The following is a 25,714-nucleotide window of genomic DNA, read 5'->3' as shown; positions in this document are numbered from 1 at the left end:
CCTGAGTGTTCTGGGGTTATCCTGGTCACCTACAAGTGCAATGAGGTGGTCCTGGTTGCCCCTGGGAAGCATTAAGGTGGTCCTGGTTGCCCTGAGGAGCTCTGGGGTGATACTGGTAGCCCGCTCGAATGGTAGGTCATCCAGTATGCTAGGCCAAACCATCAGGCCAGTATTGCCAAGAATGGCCTTGCTTTGAGCAGTCCCCAAATGACTAATTAGTTTTAATTCATTTTTAAGAGGAAATTATGTGTATGAGAGAGATAAAGAGAGAGAGAGTGAGAGAGATCTAATGTGAGGGACAAATATGTCTTACTTTAATCTTCTTTTAATTTAGCAGTATATTCTTGGTTTGTTTTGGTTTTGTTGGGTTGTTTTGATTTTTTTTCATTTTTAAAAAGTTGAATCACTATGAATTACAAAGTTATAAAGATGTTTATAATTGAGTTTCGGGCATACAGTACCAATCCCTTCACCAGTTGCCCACTACCCTCCACCAATGTGCCCTTTTCCCCTCCTGCCCCTCAGCCTGCCTCTGTGGGAGGTGCTTCCCCTCCCCCCCTCCTCATGTTCCCTTCCCTAACTAATCCCCCTCACCCCTGCCCCAGTGGCAAGCTTCCTACTGGAGATCAGTTCTCCTGCTCCTTGTTTGTATTGCCGTTGGGCATTTGCTATTCCCCTGTCACTGCCGCTGTCATCCCATTGCTCATCAATTTGCTCGAGCGGGCACCAGTAATGTCTCCATCGTGAGACTTGTTGTACTGTTTTTGGCATATCGAATACACCATGGGTAGCTTGCCAGGCTCTGCCGTGCTGGCGAGATACTCTCGGTAGCTTGCCGGGCTCTGTGAGAGGGGTGGAGGAATCAAACCCAGATTGGCCGCATGCAAGGCAAATGCCCCACCCGCTGCGCTATCGCTCCAGCCCGCTATTCCCCGATGAACTTTATTTACATCCCACATGAGAGAGATCATTCTGAGTCTGTTCCTTGCCCTTTGACTCACTTCACTCGGCATGATACTCTCTAGATCCATCCACACTGCAGCAAATTGCGTGACTTTTATCTTTTCTTGCGGCTGGGGAGTGTTCCATTGTGTAGATATACCATGATGTACCATATTTTCTTTATCCAGTCATTTTTTTCATGGGCATTTGGGTTACTTTCATATTTGGGGAATTGTATCCTTGGCTACAAGGAACATAGGAGCACAGGTGTCTTTTCTGTATTGTGCTTTTGGACCCTTGGGGTATATTCCCAGGAATAGAATTGCTGGGTCACATGGAAGCTGAATTCCTAGTTTTTGAGGAATGTCCATACTGTCTTCCAAAATGGCTGGACTAGTTGGCACTCCCACCAGAAGTTAATGAGGGGACTAGAGTACAGCAGGTAGGGCGTTTGCCTTGCATAGGCCGACCTGGGTTCAATCCCCAGCATCCCATATGGTGCCCAAAGCAACACCCAGGAGTAATTCCTGAGTACAGAGCCAGGACTTAACCCCTGCTCATTGCTGGATGTGACCCAAAAAGCAGAAAGAAAAAAAAAACTGAATGAGTGTTCAGAGAAAGGATGAACAAGAAATATTAAAATCTATTTCAGAACTGGGTACTGACTTTCCAGTTCAGAATTAGGTGACAATTGCATGGTAGTTTGAAAGAAAGCTCGTCTCCTTGTTTGATGTCCCTGAATGTGACAAGAACAATGCATGAAGGAGGCTTTGTTTGCCATAGCTGTAGGCAATGTTTGGAAGGTACTGCTTCAGTTCTACAGGGAAAACTGCAGACACATCAAATTCCTGGTAACACACATCAGCTGCTCTGTCATTTAAACAATTGTCGACATATTGTCCTAAAGCCAGGGGATTATGAATCTCTGATGTTAGCCATGTACTGTCACTCATTTTTAAAAGTTCAAGTTTATCTCTCCTATTGCAAGATCCATACACAACTTTTGATATTCCTTTGTCATTTCCATCAGTGACTACCCCATTTGTGCATCTGAAAAATAAATGGATTTCCAATGGACTGGAAAAATATCAGTTCAGATTTCTGATGCACGGTACCTCAGCTTGTGGTTTAGGTTCAGCATGATCTTGAGTACAAGGCAGTATTATTGTGGTCCTACTGTTTCTGCAAGTACTGTACCAAGTGGCCTGGCATGCAGATGGGGTAGACCCACCCCATCTGCACCTGTTTTCATTTTTTCTCTTAAACTCTTCCTTTGTTATTGCTCAAAAAAAATTCTAAAATGAAACACTCATGTCTATTTATATAATACTAGGGGCATTATTAAGGGTGCTTGTATGGGTTTGGAGGTCTTTCCTGGACACTCTTAGGTAGTTTACGGAAGTCGCTGGTGTAACTCCTAGACTTGAAACGAACAGGTGACATGATCCAACCTCATCACAAGTAGAGATAGAAGAGTGACTAACTAGATCCGTGTCACACAGTCAGTAAACAGCCACCCTGACCATGTCTGGGCCTCACACCACAGCAAAGTCAGTGTCCCTTCCTCTAGGGTCTGTTGTTTCAGAACTGAAAAGTTAAGTGACCCTTAGACAATTGTCCCCTTTCCTGGGTGGCCTGTCCCCAGTGACTGACTGTGAATACCACATTAGAGGAGGGAATTAGAAATGACTGTCTGGGGGACTGGAGTGATAGCACAGCGGGTAGGGCGTTTGCCTTGCATGCGGCCGACCCAGGTTCAATTCCCAGCATCCCATATGGTCCCCTGAGCACCACCAGGAGTAATTCCTGAGTGAGGAGCCAGGAGTAACCCCTGTGCATCTCTGGGTGTGAATCAAAAATAAATAAATAAATAAATAATAAATAAATAAATAAATGACTGTCCGGGTCTACCCAGCTTGGAGACTGGCCGGTTATCTTTGCTTAGTTATCATAATCTTGGAAGCCAAGAAAACCTAACTACAGCATCTTTAAGGCAAGGGAGGGTGTTACGGAGGATTTGGAGAAAGCACCCCGATCACTGCTCTCAAGTGGTCTCCTGTAACCCTCGAGTTCTGACTTGACTTGCCTCCTTCAACACACCTGGTCCTCCTCACCCAGCCCTTACTGGCCACGTACCAGGATGGACTTAAGCCTTTGTTCTCTGCTGCCCAAGGTCTCCATGGAAATTTCAGCTTTATAGACCATGTAACTGTGAAAAAGTTACCTACACTCACTCTCATCTGTCAGGAAGGAGTTAAGATGATGAACCCCTGCTTCACTGGGGCACTCTGCACAGAAATGAGTTAATAGACATAAAGGTTGGCACGCAAGGAGCATTGACTTGGCACACTAGTGAACATCGTGCCCTGTGATTCTGTGATTCTGTCCTAGAATGAAGCCCCTTGCTCTAGGTCATTCAGACTTATCCTTTCTGATGTGACTGAGCTGTTTCCTCCTCCAGCGACACTTCCTAGCAGCCAGGTTTGTCGTTGGGTCACTTGTCTATGTTCCCACTCGTTCCAGCAGACACATCTCATTGCCCTGCATACATTGACTTCTTGTCCACTTTTGCCATGAACTTGTGAATTTTAAGCATGGGAACTTCTTAGGGGCTTTGCACCTAGCAGGGAATAGAATCCTTGGGCACCAGGTGCTCCTATGGGTGTGTGAAACCACACTGAGATCCTTAAACTCAATTGTTTACTTATTAACTCCTTCATTCATCCAAAAAAAGTAATTTATCACCATGGCATACCAGGGATATTTTGCAAGTACTTGATAATGGTTTATCTGTAATCTTTTTGTGTTTGTTTGTTTGTTTGTTTGTGCGTGGGAGAGGAGTTAGGGTCATACTGTTGGTACAGAGAAGCTTTGTTGGCTTGTTGTCAAACCCAGGTTTCAGCCTTTTGAGCCATATTTGAACTTCTAAATTTTTTTTTGGCTTTTTGCGTCACACCCGGAGATGCACAGGGGTTACTCCTGGCTCTGCACTCAGGAATTACTCCTCGTGGTGCTCAGGGGACCATATGGGATGCTGGGAATTGAACCCGGATTGGCCACCTGCAAGGCAAACGCCCTACCCGCTGTGCTATCACTCCAGCCCCTGAACTTCTAAATTTTTATCTGAAATTTCTGTCAGCCTTTGTATCCTCTGGTAACTTGCATTTTCACTTTACCAAGGGAAAAGCTGGAAAATGAGTCTGACTGATAGCTGAATGAGTTACAGCTCCCACTTTCAAAGCCCCATTTTAGACTCCAGCCTCTGCTGCTCGGCTCAGACAACCCCGCAGGCCACAGCAGATCAGACCAGTAGCTGTCAGCGAAACCAGGCATGGCAGAAAATGTTCTACTGAAAGAAGTACGAGTTGAATCAGTTGTCATAATTCTTTAAAAAAAAATTATTACCTTGGTAGCTACAATTTTGCAATGTGGACCTAAAGAATTTTCCATCTGAAAAGACTCTGCTGATATCTCCAACGCAGAGACCTTTCTGATTGTGTGTTTGCTCTTCACTACCACAGTCTGCCACGACCCACCCCAGCAATCATTTTCTCTTCCCTCCTGAGTTATCCCGCCCCCTCTGTGAGTTCACTTACATCCAGAACCTGGCTTCTTCCCATCTTGTCCACCTGGAACGAGGTGTGCTCAGGGGGACCCGAGATGTGATGCATGTACAAGTTTCTACTGTTCCTGCAACAAGTTACAACCTTTTTTAGCTGAAAACAATACAGTCCAAAGCCGTTATTTCAGAGTTCTTCAGAGAGATCAGTCTGAAATGGGTCCTAGCAGGTGAAAATTAAGATCTGACCCAGATGCAGCCTGACACAGGCTTGGGGGGACCATCCGCTGGCCCTTTCTGCTGAGGAGAGAGAGACAGCCTGCCTCCCTCCCTTTATGATCCTCCCTCACTATTCCGAGTCCAAAGTGGCCACACGTCTGTTTGCGTTATCCATCCCCTCCATCTGCCATGTGAGGGGAATAGTCATAGCTCCTAGGAGTCAACTCTGGGGACCCAATTGTGGAGTCGCTGTTCTGGGGGAATCACAAAGGGCAAGTAGAGTGTGAAACTGCTAGAAAAGTTCCAGTCCAAACCCTTTGGCTACAGAGAATCGAAGCTTAGGTCCATCATGGTGCATGGCTTGAAAGGGTTGGGTAAGGAGAATGGGGTACATTGAAGGAAGCAAATCAAGCCAGAACCCCAGAGCTACAGAAGACCACTTGGGAGCAGAGATCAGGAAGCTCTCTCCAAATCTGCCATAAGACCCTCCCTTGCTTTAGAGACGCTGTAGTTAGGTTCTCTTGGCTTCCTAGATTATGGTAACCCAGCATAGGAAGATGGCGGCCGGTTCCCATGCTGGGGACTGTCCTAGGCAGACCAACACAGTAATTTCTCATTACCACCTCTGATGTGTTCACAATCAGTCACTGGGGACAGACCACCCAGGAACAGATGTCTCCTACCTTTCCTCATTCCTGCCTGAAGCTTGGTGTGATGGCTGGGTCTCAGGGAACACTGAACACCAGACACCATGGGGGTGAATGCCAAGCCCCATTGTGTGCGTGGGGGACGGGGGAGGAAATGTCACAGCAGTGATGCCTGCGGAGACCATGGTTTCACTGCTAGATTTCTTTTTCCCGAAAATGCTCCCTATCCTGAGACCAACCCTATTATTTGTTTTTTCTGAAATAGTCCTTTAAACCTAAACCTGAGGCCTCAAGACAATACTCAATTTCCTTCCTAATAAGGTGAGTCTAGGAAATGCAACCAACTTGGAAACCTCTGATAGGTTTTAGCTTCTGGAAGCTTCCTCCAGAAGCTAAAATTAAGATCACCAAACCATCCCACTTAGGATAGCTATCCAAAGCGCATGAAAAAAGTGACAGGGGAAGCAATACTCACCAACCCACAACATTTGTTGCAGTGTTTACTTACAAAAACTAAACTATGGCAGCAACTGGAATCTCCATTCATTGATAAGTAACTAAAGAAAGACTGGCGCCTTTGTACAGTGGAATACTATTTAGCCAGCTATTTTTTTTTTAATCACAGAATTTGGTCATTCGATGTAAAATAAAAGGAAATTAAGGGAATTCTGAGAGTAGAAATAAGTAGAAAGAAAAGAACAATAATGCTCTCTTTATTGTGTGAAATACAAGAATATTAAATTGATGAAAACATAAAATGCGTACACCAGTGGGCACTGATCATATAACTGAGGTTACCGAAGTTGAGAGATGGGAGATAGCTGGGTGGAAGCCAGGTGGATAAAAGGTGACAGGCTTCATCTGTGTGAAAGTAAGTAAATAAATAAGTAAATAAGCCAAATCAACTCCCTGACTTTGACTTAGAAATAAGCATTGCTGGGAATGTGTTTTAGAAGCCTGGGCAGTGTTTTCATCATACATTGATCAGATAGCAGCCTTCTGTTCTGCCTGAGGCCAAACCATGCACATTTATTATTAACCTGCTTTTAGCACTAACCTTCTTTCAGAGTTTCGAATGAGGGTGGCCATGAGAACAGGGATAAGGGACTCTGACAGGCCAAGTTTTGCCTTGAATAGGTTAAAGTAAGGCCATGGAGTTGTCCTTCTTTAATACACATGTAAATAATTTGCAACTGCATCTAGTCAGGTAACCTTCTACACTGAAGGCCTGACCAGAATTCAGAAGTAGCCCTAAGAAATTAGCAACTGCATCAGAACCCAAACCTGGAAGGAAAACCATCCTATTTCCTCACTGTGCCAAAATGCCAAGCATTCCCCCAGCCAACATTTTAAAGGAGCTCCATCAGCTGTGCAGTGCAGAACGGCAGGCCTTGTGCATTGAGTCGAAGAGCACCTTAACTTTCATATGCATGAATGGAGAGTCAGGCGGAGGAGGGGGGAGTCCCGTCCACACTACTGTTCTGATTAGCTATTTCCAGGAGCCACAAGCCTGATGCCTGACGCTGTGACCCCTGAGACAATCCCCCTCTACAAGCTTTCCTGGTATAGCTCTCCCCTGCCCCACACTTGGACCTGTCTCCTGCCATCCCACACGTGGACCCTGTTCTCTCCCATCCCACACGTGGCTCTAATGGCTCTATTCTCTCCCATTCCATACGTGGACCCTGTTCTCTCCCATCCCACACGTGGCTCTATTCTCTCCCATCCCACACATGGCTCTATTCTCTCTCATCTCACATGTGGACCCTATTCTCTCTGATCCCATACATGGACCCTGTTCTCTCATGTCCCACACATGGACCCTGTTCTCTGCCATCCCACACGTGGACCCTTATCTCTCGCATCTCACACATGGACCCTATTCTCTCCTGTCCCACACATGGATGCTGTTCTCTGCCATCCCACACGTGGACCCTGCTCTTCCCATCCCACACGTGGACCTTATTCTCTCCCATCCCACATGTGGACCCTGTTCTCTCCTGTCCCACATGTGGACTCTGATCTCTGCCATCCCACACATGGACCTATTCTCTCCTATCCCACACGTGGACCCTGCTCTTCCCATCCCACACGTGGACCTTATTCTCTCCCATCCCACATGTGGACCCTGTTCTCTCCTGTCCCACATGTGGACTCTGATCTCTGCCATCCCACACATGGACCTATTCTCTCCTATCCCACATGTGGACCCTGTTCTCTCCCATCCCACACATGGACCCTGATCTCTCCCATCCCACACATGGACCCTGTTCTCTCCTGTCCCACACATGGACCCTGTTCTCTCCCATCCCACATGTGGACCCTGTTCTCCCTCACCTCACATGTGGGTTTTATTCTCTCCCATCGCACGGGTATACCCTATTCTCCTGTCCCACACGTGGACACGATTCTCTCCCATCTCACATGTGAACCCTGTTCTCTCCTATTCCACATATGAACCCTAATCTCTCCCATCCCACATGTGGACCCTGTCCTCTCCCATCCCACACGCGGGCTCTGTCCTCTCCAGTCAGTGCTTGGTCCTATTCTCTTGTTTGATGCTTTAATTTCATTGCAGACTCCACTAATTCTATCCACTTAGCTATTGGCTGCCTCAGATCTAATCTATTTTTGAAGGAGCCAGTGTCTGAGGTGGGGCACGATGGTAAGGCAGCACACTAGAAAGAGTGTGTCAGCGTCCATCTCACCTGTCCTTTCCTGGGGGACAGTGTCTCCCTCTAGGCTCTTTCCTGAGTCTAGGGCTTCGCCTGGTGAAGATTTATAAGTGTGAGCTGGGGGTTGGCTGCACAGAGGCGCATTACTGCCCCGGAGCCTTCTAACTCAGGGCTGGGGGCGAGGCTTTGAAGCAGTCCTCACACCTCACTCTGCTTGGGGGGGGCTCTGCTGGCTGTGCTTAGCCACAGGCCAGCCCCGGAGTGGCACTGTCTAGACTCCAACAGCCAGAAACAATCCCACACTGAACTTGTCATAAAGCAGCCAACAACTCCAAAAATCTGAGCTTTCTGCGGCTGTCACAGGTGGTACCTGTCGATTTTCCCTGATGGAGACAAGAGCAGCGAAAGAGAGGCACCCAGAACAGGTGCCAGGACGGCCTGGCAGGAGGCCCAGAGTCTGAGCTGTTCCGCTTTTCTCTGGAGCTGGGGAGCAAGATCTACGCCTTCACTGGAGAGAGAACTGTGAGCCCAGCCTGAGGGCGCACAGGCTTGGCTGTCCTACAGCAGCTTCTGCCTGCCAGGGCCTTCTCCCAACACCCCTCGCTTCCCTCCCTGCATGTCCTCCCTGGAGGCTGGCCTCACAGCTCCAGCTATGGGCCCACTCCCAGCTCCAGCTATGGGCCCACCTTCCCGCCTGCTGAGGCCCAAATCCAGGTTTCCACGCCCGAGACCGGCTGGACAACGCCACTCCCCATGCGGCTAACTGATGTTAGCCAGTTAGTCAGCACCCCATGCCCTCCCCTGCCACATACAGCTGCCCTGCACCCTGTTAGCAAGGCTGGAGCCCCAGGGTTCCACTCCCCGTGTCCTGCCCTTCCTAGGGGACCAGGGCCCTGAGCCGAGACTCTCACTTAGTCCTTTGTTTCCCTCCATCTTACCATCACCCCTCACCACCATGGGACCCCAGTCAGTGAGACTTCTCTGTCCCCTTCATGAGCTCCATTAGGTGACCTCCTATCTCTCTACCACACCTTCTTCAACCGCAAGTCCAAGTGGCCTTTGAAAACCATATGGGGAGACCCCTCTTACAGCTCAAAGTCTCCCCAAGCACCCGCACCAAGGTGGGGGTGACTTCTCCCAGCCAGCCAGTCTGCTCCCCAGCCTGCCTGGGGTCAGGTTAGGGCATGGCCACCCTCCACTTGCCATCTGCTCCTTCGGGGCTCGGGAGGTAGCATCAGCATGGTGGGGGACAGGACACACACACACATGTACAGAGAGAGAGAGAGAGAGAGACAGAGACAGAGAGAGACAGAGAGAGAGACAGAGAGACCGAGAAAGAGAGAGAGAGAGTTCCTCCTGTTCTAGAACCGCCTCTGTCCCACTCACAGGCTTCTGTGTTGTGTTTCCCCACCATCTCACTCATGTCTCAAACTCCCCCCTCATCCCACTCCTCCCTGCCCCCTTCCTGCTGACTCTGGTGTTTCTTGGCATCTGTAGCCGGATGTCTGGTGTCCTGGGAGGACGCAGGCTTGGAAAGGGCAGGGACAGCACCTGCCTTGGGCACAGCATGGAGATGCAAATGCTTCCTAAGAAGGACCAGATGAGCAAAATGCGGGTTTCCTGCACCTCGCTCCCCGGGCGAGAAGGGGGATGGGCATGTGTCACATCTCCTTAGAGGTTGAAGGGACATCTCAGGGGTAGGGGGATCCAGAAGCCAAGAACCACCCCCAACCCCCAGCCCTGCCTGGAGCTCCCCACCACACACTGGACAGGAAAGTGACTGCGCACAGCCTGGGCCCGCCTGGGGGTGCACTTCCCTCGCCCCCACTCCCAGGGCCTCACCCTGTAACCACAAAGCATCTTTTCTGTTGCCCCTCGAAGGCCAAACCAGAGAGATCAGGGTGGGTTGAGAACAGGCTTCTTTAGCTACCAGCTGGCAGCTGGGGAGATGAACTCATGTCCTCAAAGAAACTGTTTTATCTGACAGGAGAAAGAGCAGGGTGAAAGAGGTGGTTTGCAGACCAGCAGGCACCACAATAAAAGCCCCTTGTGGGCTGGTCCCCTGAGGTACGCTGTGTTATCTGTGAACCTAAACAAAGCCAGGGTAGGCTTTTGAGGGGCAGGATAAACCAAGGAGAGCTTTTGACATTGACATTGGGCAAGGACAGTTTTTCTTATCTAACATGATGGGCTGGAGCGATAGCACAGCAGGTAGGGCATTTGCCTTGCACATGGCCGACCCGGGTTCGATTCCTCCGCCCATCTTAGAGAGCCCAGCAAGCTAACGAAAATATCTTGCCCACACAGCAGAGCCTGGCAAGCTACCCGTGGTGCATTCAATATGCCAAAAACAGTAACAACAAGTCTCACAATGGAGATGTTACTGGTGCCTGCTCGAGCAAATTGATGAGCAACGGGATGACAGTGATACAGTGAACATTGATGGTTTCAATGTTCTTCCAGAGTCCTTGCCACCCTCCTTATCAGTTCTGCCTTCTCCAGGCTGTATCTCTAGACTGCATCATTAGCTTACTTGGCTTTGGAGGCGGTGGGTGGATTCACCTCTGGGGAGCACAAGAGAAGAGAGGGGCCCCTGCCCGTGTCCCCTGGTGGGCCTTGCCTTGAGTATAGTGTTGTGCTGAAGGCCATGACTTCTGCCTGCTCTCTCTCTCTCCCACAGCCATTGGACCTAAAGGTGGGATCTTCTCTCTCAGGTTCCAGCCCCAGGCTGGTCCAACAGCCTCCAACCTCACCACTGCAGTGAAAATGTATTACAGCCCCCCCACATACACACACAGTAAGGCCCACCTGCTCCCCACCAGGACCCACCACCAAGACTTTGACTGCCGATGGCCTAGAGATCATCTTTCCAACTAACTGCAAGAAAAGATGGATTTTTGCATTTTTGCTATATCATTGATAGAACCAGAGGATATCGTGTTTCACAATATGAGGTAGAGAACCAGCCACTAGACACCAGCAGACGCCACTAGCAAAAAAATATAGAGATCTCACTCCCATATACATGAGAATAGACCAAGGCGAATGAAAGCAAATCTTTTATACTCTGATAATAGCTGAGGTGAGGTCACCATGTGCGGTAAGGGATCATGGAGCAAGAGAGCAGCAAGGGATGAGGCAGGGAGGAAGGATGGACAAGAAGAGCCTAGGGAAAGTGGTGGAGAGACATGGTCATCTTGGTGGTGGTATTGGAGAGTAAATTGGAGAGTAAATTGGAGAGTAAATTGGTGGTATTGCACAAGTAAAGCACAAATATTGTCTCTATTGTGAATCATGTTATTACAACAATGAAATAATAAAATTGAGGGGCCAAAGAGAAAATATAGTGAATAGGGCACTGGCCTTGCATGTCACTGATCTGGATTCTATCTCAGGCATCCTATATGGTCCCACGAGCTCAGCAGGAGTGATCCCTGAGCCCAATCGCGTGTGCCCCACCAAAAAACAATAATGAAATTGATGCCAAAAACAAAAATCAACACCCACTCCTCCCACCTGGCCCGTGATGCTCCTTGACAGAACCCAAAGAAGGACTCTCGGCTCTGGAGCTGGAATGAGTGAGTCCCCCGTAGAAATTTCACTCCAGGGACAGGAGTTCCAGAGGGCACTCCCTGCTGTGCATAGCCCACCTGGCCTTGCCACAGGTGAGGGGACTTGCAGACCACACGTTGACAAGCTTGCTGTGGCTGTGGGGGTGGGGGTGTCACTGCTCTAAAAAGTGGGTAAAGCAGATCAGAATCGACGTGTGACAGCACCATGCAGGTTTGTTTAAATATAAAAGGTCCAGGGACTGGAGCGATATAACTCAGGGGTAGGATGTTTGATTTGCACGTGGCCAACCAGGGTTGATTCCCAGCATCCCATATGGTCCCCGAGCACTGCCAGGAGTAATTCCTGAGTGCATGAGCCAGGAGTATAACCCCTGTGCAATGCCAGGTGTGACCCAAAAAGAAAAAAAAAAAGAAAGAAATATAAAATGTCCAGAAACCAGGTCTTAGAGACGAAGAGATAGTACAAGTAAGTCGCTTTCCTTGCACACAGCACCCCATAGGGCCCCCTGAATCCCACCAGGGGTGATCCTTGAACACAGAGCCCTGAGCACCACCAGATGTGCCCTCCTCGAAACAACAGCAACAAAAAGAAGTCAGGTTTCAGATTTAAGCTTGTGCGAACTAGAGGACCTTTAGACAATTCCTGAAGGCCAAGTATTCTGGCATCTATCTGCCTTCTACCTGGAACCAGCCAGCAGCACCCCCATTTCTAATGACTTCCTTTTATTTTAGTTTTTTTATTAAAGCACTGTGATTTGCAAAGTTATTAATAGTTGCAGTTTAGGCATGTCATATTTCAACACCAAGCCCTCCACCAGTGTCAACTTCCTTCAACCAAGTTCCCATATTTCTTCCCTACCCCAGCCCCCCACCCCATCAACCCCCACCCGTCAACTTGACAGGCACATTACAAAGCCCCAGTGGTTGCAGCTTCAATCTCATGTTTTCAGTGTCATTGAGTCTGTGTTTTGCATTTGTGGGTATACACTCACCCGTATCACCAGCACTGAAGCCCTGCTGCCTGTTCACCCATTGCATCACATCCTTTTCTCCCCCCCGCCCAATTTATTTCCTTCTCTGTTCTCCTTTCTAAACACCGAGATCAAGGGTAAACTAGGCATCCACCTTTCACTGCAGTACATTTCCTCATCAAGTATTCTCTGTACCGTAGACAGGTGAGATCAAGGATGATCCTGTGTTTGATGACTTGTGACTTACTTCACTCAACATTATCTTCCAGTTCCAATCACGTTGCAACAAATTGCATGATTTCATTGTTCCTGGCAGCTGCATAGTATTCCATTGTGTATATATGCCACATCTTCATAATCGATTCATCTGTCCTTGGACACCTATGTTGATTCCATATCTTAGCTATGGTACCGAATGCAGCAATTCTGTTATTTTCTGATGGATGCTCTTAGGCCTAGATGGCCTGGGCCTTTACTCACTTCTCCCCTGGAGCTGTGGCTCTGCTCTCTGTTTTCCCTCACTTCCCTCAGCGGGCGTGGAAGATGGCAATCAGTGACAGCCACAGGACTGAGCCCACTGTGACCACCCCACCTGGCTTTGCGGCGCCATCCCCAGCCTCCCCTTTAATAAGCTGACGGCGAGCTAAATCCCAAGTGCGCGCCGGCTTGCCCCAGATGCTTTTGATTGACAAAACTAATCTTTCCTCCACCCCTGTCGGCGGCTGCTCGCATCCTCTTGCAAATCATGTACTCGCCGGCTGACAATTAGATAGAAGACTGGGGATTTGGATGCAGGAGGACTATGAGGTTGTGAATCAATCGCGGGGACTCCAGTGAGAGAACAAACCGGGGGAGCCCATCTCGGGCATCTCGCCTCAACCCTCAGAGCCTCCCGGCTGATTTATGAGTTGATAATAACCTCGCCTGGTCTCCTGCCCCCTATTATTTTTCATAATGCACAGGGAAGCTTTACATTTCAGGGGATGGGGCAGTGCTCCATCTGAGCAGGGGGACTAGGGCTGGGGTTGGATCTGGAGGGGAGGGGTGGAGACCCACGAGATTTCTGGACAGCTGACTGTCTTTCCTGCCATGTGGGTCACTGAGGGGCACACGCCATGGAGGGCTACAAGCCAATGCAGCATGGCCTGGAAGAAGAAGAGCCCAGGGAGGTGACCCTGGCATGGAAATGGGGGACCGAGGAGCTATCTGTGTTTCACTGGGCTTGGAATCACATTTGCTGCATCGCATTTGTGATGCGATGCAGCCTGTCCTTGAGCCTGTCCTAAGTCAATTGGACGAGCCAGAAGTCTTCCCATTAAGAAAGGAAAGTCGGAGCCGGAGTGCTAGCTCGAAGGGTAGAGAGAGCACTTACCCAGCATATGCAAGGACCTGAGTTCTACCCCGTGTTTTCTATTTCATGGGATACCGCACAGGCCCTGGAGCAGTGCCAGGTGTGGTGCTAGGGGCCCCAGTGGCTCCCTACTCCGGCACCACCATGGGACCAAGCACCATCTCCCCACATCACCATGCACCACTGGGCAGGACTCCAACATACAAAGGAAAGGAAAGGAAACTCACGCGCTGGGTCAGGGGCACCAGAGGCAGTGTCGACCCACAGCCTGGAAGTGGCAGGGATCGGCAGAGAGGTGGAGGATTACAATTTTAGCACAGGAGAGGACCCACCACTACTTTTACACTTCCTGTCCTCAGGTGGCAGTGGTACTCTACAAGGGGAAGGAGGCAGCATGACTTGGGTTTTGTTGGTTTGTGGAACTGGGGATGGAACTCGGGACTTAGTACTCATGAAGCAAGTGCTCTACCGCTGAGCTATACCCCTGGCCTCTGCTTATTAGTAAACAGATACTCGCTGAGATTTCTTTTCACCTAACAGTGATAGGATTTTACAGAAGTCCATGCCAGTGGATGAACAACTGAATGGAGGAAGCCCCAGAGCTTTGATTGCTTTCCCAGTGCTCATCCCAGGGGGTTGGTGGAGGTTTCTGCTGAGGTTTGCAGCAACCACAAAAAAAAGAACAAAAACAGGTTCCAGTCACAAAGAAATATGTTCTGTGGTGAGTGTATGAATATTCGATAAGTGTATTCTTGTTAAGTGTGAGTATGTGTATATCATATGGGTATATTCTTTGGTGAGTGTGTGTCTATGTCTGATGGGTATGTTTTATGGTGTGTGTATTGGATGGGTATGCTTCTTGGTGAATGTGTGTATATTGGAAGGGTATGTTCTATGGTTGTTGTTTATTGGATAGGTATATTCTATGGTGAGTGTGAGCATATTGGATGAACATGTTCTATGTGTACGTGTTTGTTTATTGGATGGGCATTTTCTATAGTGAGTATGTATATATTGGATGGGTATCTTCTATGGTGTGTTTATTGGATGGATATATTCTATGGTGAGTGTGTGTGTGTGTGTGTGTGTGTGTGTGTGGTGTTGGATGGGTATGGTTTATGGTGAGTGTGTGTGCATTGAATTGGTATGTTCAGTGTGTGTGTGAGAGAGAGAGTGTGTGTGTGTGAGAGAGAGAGAGAGAGAATATCTGTGTTGAGCCATAAGCACCAATGAAGGCTCGCACTAGGTCTTTACTGTTAGACCTGGATCAAGTCATCTCAGAGCTGGAACTCCCTGGGCAATATCAGTCAACGTATGTCTCCCAAAACTTCAGATATTGCATCTTCCAAAAGTTCAGACCTCGGTATTCTCAGAATGTGACTATCTAACACTTGCATCACTGAAGGTAACCAGAGTCAGATGAGGGGCTAAGGATGTATCCCATTCCAGAATGGCTGGTGTCCTTCTGGAAGGGACTTCTGGAAGGATCTAGAGCCATGCACCCAGAAAGGTTGCCACATCAGCGGGAAGGCAACAATGGGGTCATGCTCCCATTCACCAAGGAACAAAGGCTGCTGCAAACCACTAGACACAGAGAGAGGCCTGCAAAGTTCTACCTCACCACATAACCCTCGAAGGAACCAACCCTGCTGACACCTTGACCTCAGATGTTGGCATCGGGAACTCTGAGATGATATGTTTCTGTGGACTCAGTCACTCAGTTTGCTGTTTCAAGAAACTTATATGGCAGTTGAGAAATGTAGCTATCTAGCATATTATAAATCATATTGTAGATGTTTAATTCCAAACTGAAATAGTGCTCCAGAAAAACAGTTTATTCTCTGCAAATGAGCATCTTGATCTGGTATGGAGAACAATGAAGGTTTTTCTGAGAAGGTTATGGTTGAAGCAGATTCAGAAACAGCCAGAACTAGAAAAAATGGAATGGAGAAATGGGAGAGCTAACTGCACCACACATGTGGCATGTGCAAAGGCCCTGTGGCGGATAAAGCAGGTGCATTATGGGAAGGCAGTCCATGAATTAGAAGAGGAAAGAAAGGCAGGACAGGTCTAGGGGTGACCAAGGACCAGGGCACCCACATCCAGTTCTATACTCAGTTTAAGATGATGTTTAAGAGACAGTGAGGAACACCTCTTTTGCTTTCAACTCTCACTTCCTGGAATGTGAAAGTCCAAAGGAGCAGACTAGAAAAGCTTATATTGGAGCCAAGTCTTGAGGCAAATCACTTGCATGACTGAAGGAAACAGCAGCAACCTGGCAATGATGGCCATAGCAGGCCACAGATGCTGTGAGGCACATCCTCTCCCTCTGTGAAGCCCCGTCTGACATCTCCGTCCCCACTCCCTCCTCTGCTTGCTCTTCAGTTCAGGAAGCTATCCTTAATAGACCCCTTCTGAAAAGCTCCTGAAAACAGTTTGAGGTATTCTGAGACCTAAAATGAATAGACAGGTGAAAGCACAGGCATCCCAAGCTGCTGATTACCCATCCAGACAGATCATTTGGTTAGATACTTGACTCCAACCCCAAGTCCCTGAAACATAGACTCTGCCACTAGCTAATGTGCATCAGTGCCATTCTGCACCAGACATGGTACTAGCATTGTATGCAACAAGTCCTTTAACCCTCAGTACTAGGGTTCTATTTTCCTAATCTTTGTTTTTATAGGAGGGAATGAAGGATGAAGATACCTAGCATACTGGGTTCATTTCAATAAAATATATGCCAACCTCTGTGGAGAGCATGTCTACATGCTCTTACTTCAACCTGTAAGAGGGCAGTATTTTCTTAAGTTGAGCCATGAAGAAATGTATATTGGAAGAGTGCATGGAGGTGTAGGTTAAGGCACCTGTGGTGGGCAGGGGGTGGGAGGGAGAGTGGTATTAACAGTGTGCAAATCACATATCATGAGTTGACATGGTATAACTATATAAACATGTTGAGCATATTTATATCAACTGTATAAACACTGTGCTTATTGACTGCTTATTGACTCAGTTGCTTGATAGACAAATGTCTATCTATTTGTCAAAAATGTGGCCTCAAAAAATAATTCAAATCCATTCACTAAACAGATTCGCTCAGTAATGCCACTAGAATTTCCGATGGGTTCCTCCAGCAGAAGTTCCCCATCTCACCACCAGATAAACATCGTGCTTGTCTTCCACAGTCCAGTCTAAAATGGTCTCTTTCACTTGGTCTCATAACTAGATGTAGCATTTTTTTAAATTAAGACACAATATTCAGGTGTAAAATTGTATAGACTGTCCTATGCAGAGTGTTCTTAGAGTGTCCTGCAAAATGTAGATAATAGTAAGTTATTTACTCCATGGGATCATTCTGGAAGGAACATACTGAAGTCAGGAACCTAGAAGTTGTCAATAAATTATCCACTCAAGAGCTAATAATAGTAGTTTGATTATTAGCTTTAATGCTCTGTTTCTGGAGGGAAGTTGAGTGCTGACTCCTAGTGTTCCAGCTACTCTACTTTAAAGTTATGCAGAGGACTTAGTGATCCCTTCTCTATTCCAGCTGCCTTCTCCTCCAGCTAATGAGACAGTCTCCCAACTATGGAGCAATATTCCTGGCCCTTGTCTTTACTGTCCTTGGGTGTCAGTCTTATATTATGTTATTTTATATTCTGCATAGGACTGGCGTGATAGCACAGTGGGTAGGGAGTTTGCCTTGCATGCAGCCGACCCAGGTTCGATTCCTCTGTCCCTCTAGGAGATCCTGGCAAGCTACTGGAAGTATCCCGCCCGCACAGCAGAGCCTGGCAAGCTACCCATGGCGTACTCAATATGCCAAAAACAGTAACAACAAGTTTCACAATGGAGATGTTACTGGTGCCCATTCAAGCAAATTGATGAACAACAGGATGACAGTGCTATATCCCACAAATGATTGCATTCATTATATGTCTGTCCCTGTCTTTCTGACTCATTTCACTTAGCATGATACTCTCCATCACCATCCACTTATAAGCAAATTTCATGACTTCATCTTTCCTAACAGCTGCATAGTATTCCATTGTGTAGATGTACCAAAGAAGGGGAAGGGATGGAAAGGGGGCTGTGGATACTAGGGACATTGGTGGTGGAAAATGTGCACTGGTGGAAGGATGGGTGTTCAATCATTGTATGACTGAAACTCAAACATGAAAGCTTTGTAACTGTATCTCAAGCTTATTCAATAAGAAAGAAAAAGAAAAACAAAGTTATGCAGGGAAGAGGGGCAGAATGATTTATAAAAATATTTGGTATGAGATCACCTGGGATCCAACTACAGTTCAAATAGGTACAAATATATGACCTTGGCCTTTCTGGGCCTCCTCCTTCAAATAGCTGCAGGGTTAGTATATTTTCAGGTTATACTGCATTTCAGCTATTGTCAAGGTGATACGTCAGGGTCAAGTGCCAGCCCAGCCTGGCACCCAATGGACATGCCAGATTTCATTCATCACCTTGGCCTACACACAGCCCCTCCCTGTGAAGAGGTAGCACAAAGCCGCCTGTTCCCTTCACAGGTGTGACAGAGGCCATGGCAGTGGCAGACCGTGCCACAACCATGACTGAGGATTCCTTGAGCTCACACACAGGAATATGATGTATGTGCCACCAATTTTCAGGTCACTTGAACATTTCAGGTGCCTGGAACCAATCTTTTATCACAAGTCTATAGTCCCATTAGGGGCTCACAGTGACAGAATACTTGAGAAAGGGGCAGGGAGGTGTTTCATTATAGGATCTGCTCAAGATTTAACTCATCTGGAAGGAATAATCGGGTAGCATGGGGAGATGCTAAATCTTTGGGGAACTTAAGACACCTCAAGACAAGCCTGAGAGATTCTTCCTCCCCATGTCTTCCATTCACAGAAGTCTTTGTTCAACGCCCAGCACCACACACTTGCCCCAGACCAGACCTGGTTATAGTCCTAGAGGCCCATAGTATCACCCACCCAGTTGACCAAGCATTGCAAGTGTGACTCCTTGGAATCCTAGGGCACTGCTTAGAGGCCCTTTCTCACCACCACCATGCCCCCAAAAAAAAGAAAAGAAAAAAGAACATCCTAAGACAAAGTCAATATAGAACCCTTTTATCATAAGAGGTTTTCCCAAGCTAGAAGTTTTAGAATATTGTTTAGGGAGATACAACTCCATAAAATACAAGAATAACCACATTTATGTTGCTGAGACATCCATTGAAGAGCCCCACAGACCCCAAGCCCAAGGAAGGGGTCTTCACCCAGTCCAGCACTAAAGCGGACAGTTTAGCCAAGTCCTCTCTGGGACTCTGCATTGAGCATGGGACCAAAGACAATGAGCTGTCTGGGACCATGGTGGGGTCCCCCCCAGCTGCTCCTCAGGAAGCTTTTGGATTTTGGATTCTTCCTTCACTACTCTCTGCCCAGACCCTGGAGCTGAGTGCTTGCCTGAGACCGGGGTCCCCAATAGTCCATTCCCGCTTTTTGCCCCTTCCACTGTGTGTCTGTAGCTCCATCCCCGGACCCTCACCACTGAATATCAGAAGCTAAATGTCCTCTCCCTGGTCTTTAAAAGTGCACATCCTCCAGTTAAAAAATACTTATGTTCTATGAATGTCAAATCATAAGGAAATATGAGGATGGAAATTTCCTATCACTGAAGTTAAGGAGTTGATCATTCCAGTACTTTCTTTCTCCATATCCACATGCTTCTCTGCATGTAGAATTCATAAAATACAAACATAATGAGCTTTCTGATCTAAATTTATCATTCTGCAATATGTACTTTTCTTAAAATGCCGTCTCACTTATGGTGTACATAATCAATAATTTTATTAGAAGAGTCATATTTTGTGTTCAGTCACCTTCTCAGCTGCCTACGGTTTGTGTCTGGTTATCCTTCCAATAAATCTAATCGTCATTTTAGTCAATGTTGTTTTTTTCATAATATTGGTGAGCAAAAATAAACTAGCCAAAGTTGAGGAAAAGGACATTAAGGACTTGCTTCTGTTACAGGTTGTATTGCTTAAAGTTAATATTGTCCTATCAGTTATGGTGAGAACTTACCGACTATATAAAAGATAGAATTACAGTGCAGTCCTATGATACCTATATAAATACAATCATATCTGCCTAGGATAAACATATGTCAGGCGTTGAAGTGTGTTTCAGGCATCCTCTCTGGCAATCCATAGCTATTCCTGGAGTTTCTGGTGAGAAATTCAGCAAGGAAATGTTTTAGCCAAGAGTTTTTGGACCCTTAGGAATAAATGAGAAGTGTCCTGCATTTGTTCCTAATGTTTTTACATTGTCTTTAAGTTCTTGCAGGGCAATTTGACTGTATTAGAATCCAATAGTGGCAACAAAACAATTTCAGATAAGTTATAATTACGCTTTGAATTCTGTTTAGAAGGGTGGTAAAGGATGATTGGGTGTTTATGGGTAAGAGGAAAGAGGAGAAGTGAAGATAAAAATAAAAATCCTTTCCCTGATGTTTCTTTGAACTAGTCTTACCTGATTGATTCTCGGATGTCACCATCCCAGATTTCCAAGAATATATGACATATTTTTCTTTCTTCTTTGGTCCTGCAGTAAAAGTTGCTCTGATTTCCTTCCTGCCTCAAGACTAGAGTATGGTTCCTCCTGAACTGATCAGAGGAAGCCTAAAATATCCCTATGGTGAGGGCTTCCAAGAGATAATACAGGGGTTAAGGCACTTGCCTTGCACCCGGCAACCCCAGTTCAATCCCCTATGCCCCCCTGATGACTGCCAGGAGTGATCCCTGAGCACAGAGCCAGGAGTAAATTCTGAGCACCATTGGGTGTGCGCCCCCCAAAAATAAAATATCCCTGTGCTGAGGCAGAGACTGTCTCCAGCCCTAGGCACAGTTGCATTGTTGGGGTTTAACGCGCAGTGGGGCAGAAGAACAGGAGTTGGGTGCTACTGAGAATAGCAGCCTGGGCACCTGGAGTGGCAGCTCAGCCCTCCCCAGAGCCTGGTGACATTCCCAACACATCCCCAGAGGAGCAGGAAGCATCATGGTGCAAGCAAGAGGACAAAAACCCTGAACATGTGGTACCCATCGCATTGGGGGAGGTGTGGAGCTAGGCAGTGGAGGGGAAGGAAGAGGCTTTTGTGACTTATCCTCCTCCAGACACACTCACAACAGTCACACACACACACACACACACATACACACACACACACACACACACACACGGAGCTAAAACTGTAATCATCTGGCTCTGAATGACTGAGACCTGGTGGAGAAGGGCGGTGGGGGACCACCAGGCCAGACTCTGAGATGAGAGACTGGAGCCAAGGCGGGGAGAACCGCAGACAATGGTGCTCAAGTTCTAGGGTGGGGTGGCCGGGCAGAGAGGGAAGCGGATATGATAGCAAGGAAGGAGTTTCAATGTGAATGAATACTAATTAGTGACATGGATATTAATGATGACAGTAATTAACAGGGGAAAGGAAGGGCTGTCATTGTCCCAGGGTGAGTAATCAATCTTGGCAGGTGATAAATAATGGTTCAGCAAGCTCAGCAGAAAGATAATCCGCCTGCCCCGGGGAGAGAGCTGTAGCGGATGCAGAAACCCTCTCAGTTTCTAGGCAACCCACACAAAAAAGAACTCTTTCTCTTTTGAGGAAAGAGCAGGTTAGAGTCTCTCCCCCACCCCCAACTTGGGATTACAGCTCTTATTTGATTTCTGCTTTGTTCTTCACTTCCTAGGACAAATGTTGAACTTGTATAATTTGGAGGAAATGGACGCACACAGACACACTCTCGCTTTCTCTCCAAGAATGTGAATGAATAGGAGTGGTTTGGATCCAAAGTTGAGCTCATTGATGCCATCCCGGGGCCAGCCTGGGGAAGGGCTTAGAAGTTGTGCTTCTGAGGTTGAAAAAGCAGCAAGCTGGCAGGACCAATGAGTCTCCAAGGCTGGACCTCGGGGGCGGGGGGGAGCCAGGCCAGGAGGAGAGGAGGCAGGACAGTGCACTGGTTAGGTCATATTCTGGTTAGGTCAGAGAGGTTGAGAGAAGCCCTGTGCAGGCTCCAGACTGTGCTGCCCTCGCTCCCAGCACCCCCGTCACAGTTCTGAGAAGCCGTCTTTCTGGAAAAAGAGCAGTTCTTAGTCACTCAGCTGGCGCTCTGCTCTTTCAGTTGGGAATCTATTCCAGGAGAACTCTTGGCCTCGGACCCACAATAGACCCTAAGAGCTGGAAATGTCCCTTTCACGCTGCTTCCCATCACACATGCCATCCAGAGGGAACTGGGCCACGTCAGAGGTCTGCACGGGTTGAGAGTGAGCTCTCTGGTGGCAGAGGTAGACTAAGTGGAACTGCAGAACCCTCCAGAGAACTGGACACCTCTCCTCCCCTGTCAACTGGGATGCTCTAGAACTGGATTCCTTTTGAAAGAGGACCAAAGAAAATATCCGAGGAACCCCAGAGTGTTTCTCTGGGAAGGGGTCAACTCAAGGAGAAGATAGTCGGTGGGCATGCTGTCCATTCTTTGAAGGACCATGTCATGGGCAGAAAACATTCTGGGTTTAATTTCCTACTATCCTAGGACAAAATACTAACTTAAGAGAGGGGTCAGCGGGAGCCGCACGCGCGTGCTGCTCCTCCACAGCTGCACGAGCGTGAACCCAGACCCAGCTGAACCAACTTCAACATGGACTGCTCCTTGCAGATTGTCTCCAGCCAGAGAACTAAGCCGCGACCCCATGCCCGCCTAGGAGGGGAAAGGTATTTCTCTCTCTCGCCTGTCCCTTCCTGGGGATGAAGGGCGTGGGGACCGCCATATTATGACGACCACAGATGGGGTTTACCAGCTTGCAATGATCCGGAAGAAATCTCCCTGGACTCAGTTGTTAAAGTACAGAAATACAAAACCGCGCGGCCGCTACTGCAGCCGAGCGACCTCATTTCTCTTCGCAACAGATCTGACTCTAGTGGGGTTCTCCTAATAATAATGGTGAGGTTTGTGTTGAAATATTGAATGTAACCAAAGTAAATAGATAGTAAAGTGAGATTTATCAGTTACAAGGCGGGGTGGGGTGCGGGGGTGGGCGGGATAGGAGGTGTACTGTGTGTTTTTTTTTTTTGTCTTCGGTGGTGGGATATGGGCACTGGTGAAGGGATGGTTGTTTCAGCATTTTATGACTAAGACTTAAGCCTGAAAGCATTGTAATTTTCCACCTGGTGATTCAATAAAATAAAATTAAAAAAAAGAGAGGGGTCAGATCAGTCTGTTCAGATATACAAGAGAGTGGAACAGGGACCAGCTACCTAGATGGTTTATAAATTCCCAGATACTGGGTTTTTCTAAAGGGCAGTTGAACACCATGTGTCCAAAGATGTATGGGACTTGTGTATTACTGAGAGTTGGAGTAAATAAGCTTTAAGTGTTCCTTCTGACTCATTCAGGCTTTTAAATTAGTTAATACTAGGTGCTCATCAACAGGTCAGGGGAAAAGAAGATGTGGTCTATATACATAATGTATATATTATGTATATAATCTACATAATTACTACTCAGCTATTAGAACAAGAGGAAATTTTGCCATTTACAACAACATGGGTGGATCATAAGGAATCATGCTCAGCAAATAAGTCAGATGGAAAAAGACAAATGACATGTGATTTCATGCAGGTGAAATATGAGGTAACAAAACAAAGAAATCAACACAACGAGAACAAACTCTTGGTCTCTGATATAAGAAATGTGGATACTAGTATAGAAGAGAGTGAGTGAGACACCCTGGGGGTTCATTCAATAATGGGTGGGACCCTCCCCCCTTTGGTATATTGTCCATCTGAATTCAATAGTCTTGTAAACCAAAATTGCCTCCCAAAAAGTTATAAATAAAAATATAATAATAGATGCAAAATAGAGATGACCCAAACATCTGGGACTTCAGCATGACAGATGAGTTTTTGATCACATCACACTGCCCGAAGTGGGTATCAATCTTCAGGCTCCATCCACGATGTGGCTCTGCCCCTGGGCATGTGAGGGGTCTGAGAAGCCTTGATGTTCAGGGTTTCAGATGGCATTTCTAGCCACCTGTCATTTTCCAAACTCAGCTCACCCCTGACTATAGGAGACTGGGTGTGTGACCTGGGGGAACGCAGGAAAGAGGTTGTGTCAACACATAGAGCTTATACCCATAATCACAAGGCCATTTGCGTGTTTTCATGGTCATCCCCAACCAGAAGTAAGAAAGGATGGTTTTCAGGAGCCTGTTAGGTCACATGTGCTGATTGGTGCTTGGCAGTAAGGGTGGGACATGGATGGCTGAGGGCTCCCCATAGGAAAACAGACTAGGGCTGAGCACAGTGAACTATCACCATCTGACCTGGGTGTGTTATCAAAATAGAGAGACACAGTAAGTCCTGTGTAATCACAAAATAAGTAAGTTAGCCGGCGGTGGAGGGGGTGGCATGGTCTCTCTCACCCACCACATGCGTTCGGTGCCGCTTCCCCATTCCAACCTGCAGCCACAGGCAACAGAGGCATGAAGGAGGGAACAGGGCCACCAGGCTGGTTGATGATCAGTTGCCATTTATTCCATTCTCCCCACGCGCCTGTTCCAGTCTCACTAAACTCCCCATTCCAGTCTCATACCACCCTTCATTCCCGTCTCCTCCAGTCCTTCATGCTAGTCTCTTCGCGCTCCATCTCACCACCTTGGTCTCAAGCCTTGGGGGGTAGCACAATCAGCATATAAAAGCCCTTCCTTCCAATCTCCAACAGCCAGGAGATCTGCTCAAGGGTGAAATACCACCTACTAGTTTATTTCTCCTTTCCTTAGTCCAATAACCACTCAAACATTCATCTTAATTCTACTTTTTAATATTAGTCATTTTGTATGGATACAGTAAGAGATACATTAAGCTTGTAGGGTAGCTCTCCTGGGGGCATCTCACTATAGATCCCAGACTACAGTGCTCAGGTCAGATTAGTCTTTCCTAACCCTAACAAGGTCCTAATCCAGTTGTTACTCTTTGGATCATGACAGAATTTGTCCATGACCTTGCCCTTAACTTATAGTTAAGTATTTTGCCTCTTAGAATGACATCTAATAGCCTCGTTCTCCCTCTTGGAGAAACTGACTAGCTACCAAGAGTCTGTTGCCCACTTGGAAGAGCCTGGCAAGCTCCCCATGGTGTATTCATATCCCAAATAAGTAAAAGATATATACATACCTCTCGGGGAGCCTGGCAAGCTACTGAGAGTATCCTGCCCACACAGCAAAGCCTGGCAAGCTACCCATAGCATATTCAATATGCCAAAAACAGTAACAATAGGTCTCATTCCCCTGACCCTGAAAGAGCCTCCAATCATTGGGAAAGATGAATAAGGAGAGGCTGCTAAAATCTCAGGGCTGAGTGTAATAGAGACATTAGTAGTGCCCGCTCGAGTAAATCGACAAACAGGATAACAGTGATACAGTGATTTTGTCTCTTGGTTTGACCCATTTTGATGGCAGGGTATCTCACAGCTTGCCCTGGGTCCATCCAGTCCCTCATCGGGACCCTGCTTTTGCAGTGCTAGGAACTAATGGCAACTGAGATTTAAGACAGGAAAACAGATGCCCAGGAGTGAATATTATTCGGAGTCAATTAACTCCCAAGTTGCAAAAGCATAGCATTAACTGTTTTCCCATGTCTATACAAAAAGGACATTGCTCTGAAGTAAACTATGCAAAAAAGACATAAGGAGAAGAGAAAAGCAATGTTTAACTTACAAATACAAATCAATAG

General features: G+C 47.2%; 1 protein-coding gene and 1 pseudogene across 11 annotated transcripts in view; one reads left to right on the top strand and one right to left on the bottom strand.

The window, feature by feature from the left end:
- Nucleotides 1-25,714, top strand: part of RGS6 (regulator of G protein signaling 6) — a 561,022-nt gene that overhangs the window by 433,174 nt on the left and 102,134 nt on the right. The gene's annotated exons all lie outside the window — the stretch shown is intronic.
- LOC129403318 (SET domain-containing protein 9-like) lies at nt 1,623-2,385 on the bottom strand (annotated as a pseudogene).

Source organism: Sorex araneus, chromosome 3 (genome assembly GCF_027595985.1).
Source record: "Sorex araneus isolate mSorAra2 chromosome 3, mSorAra2.pri, whole genome shotgun sequence".
NCBI classification, from domain to species: domain Eukaryota; kingdom Metazoa; phylum Chordata; class Mammalia; order Eulipotyphla; family Soricidae; genus Sorex; species Sorex araneus.
Note: the sequence above shows the minus strand (reverse complement) of the source record. Positions and strands in the feature narration are given on the sequence as shown.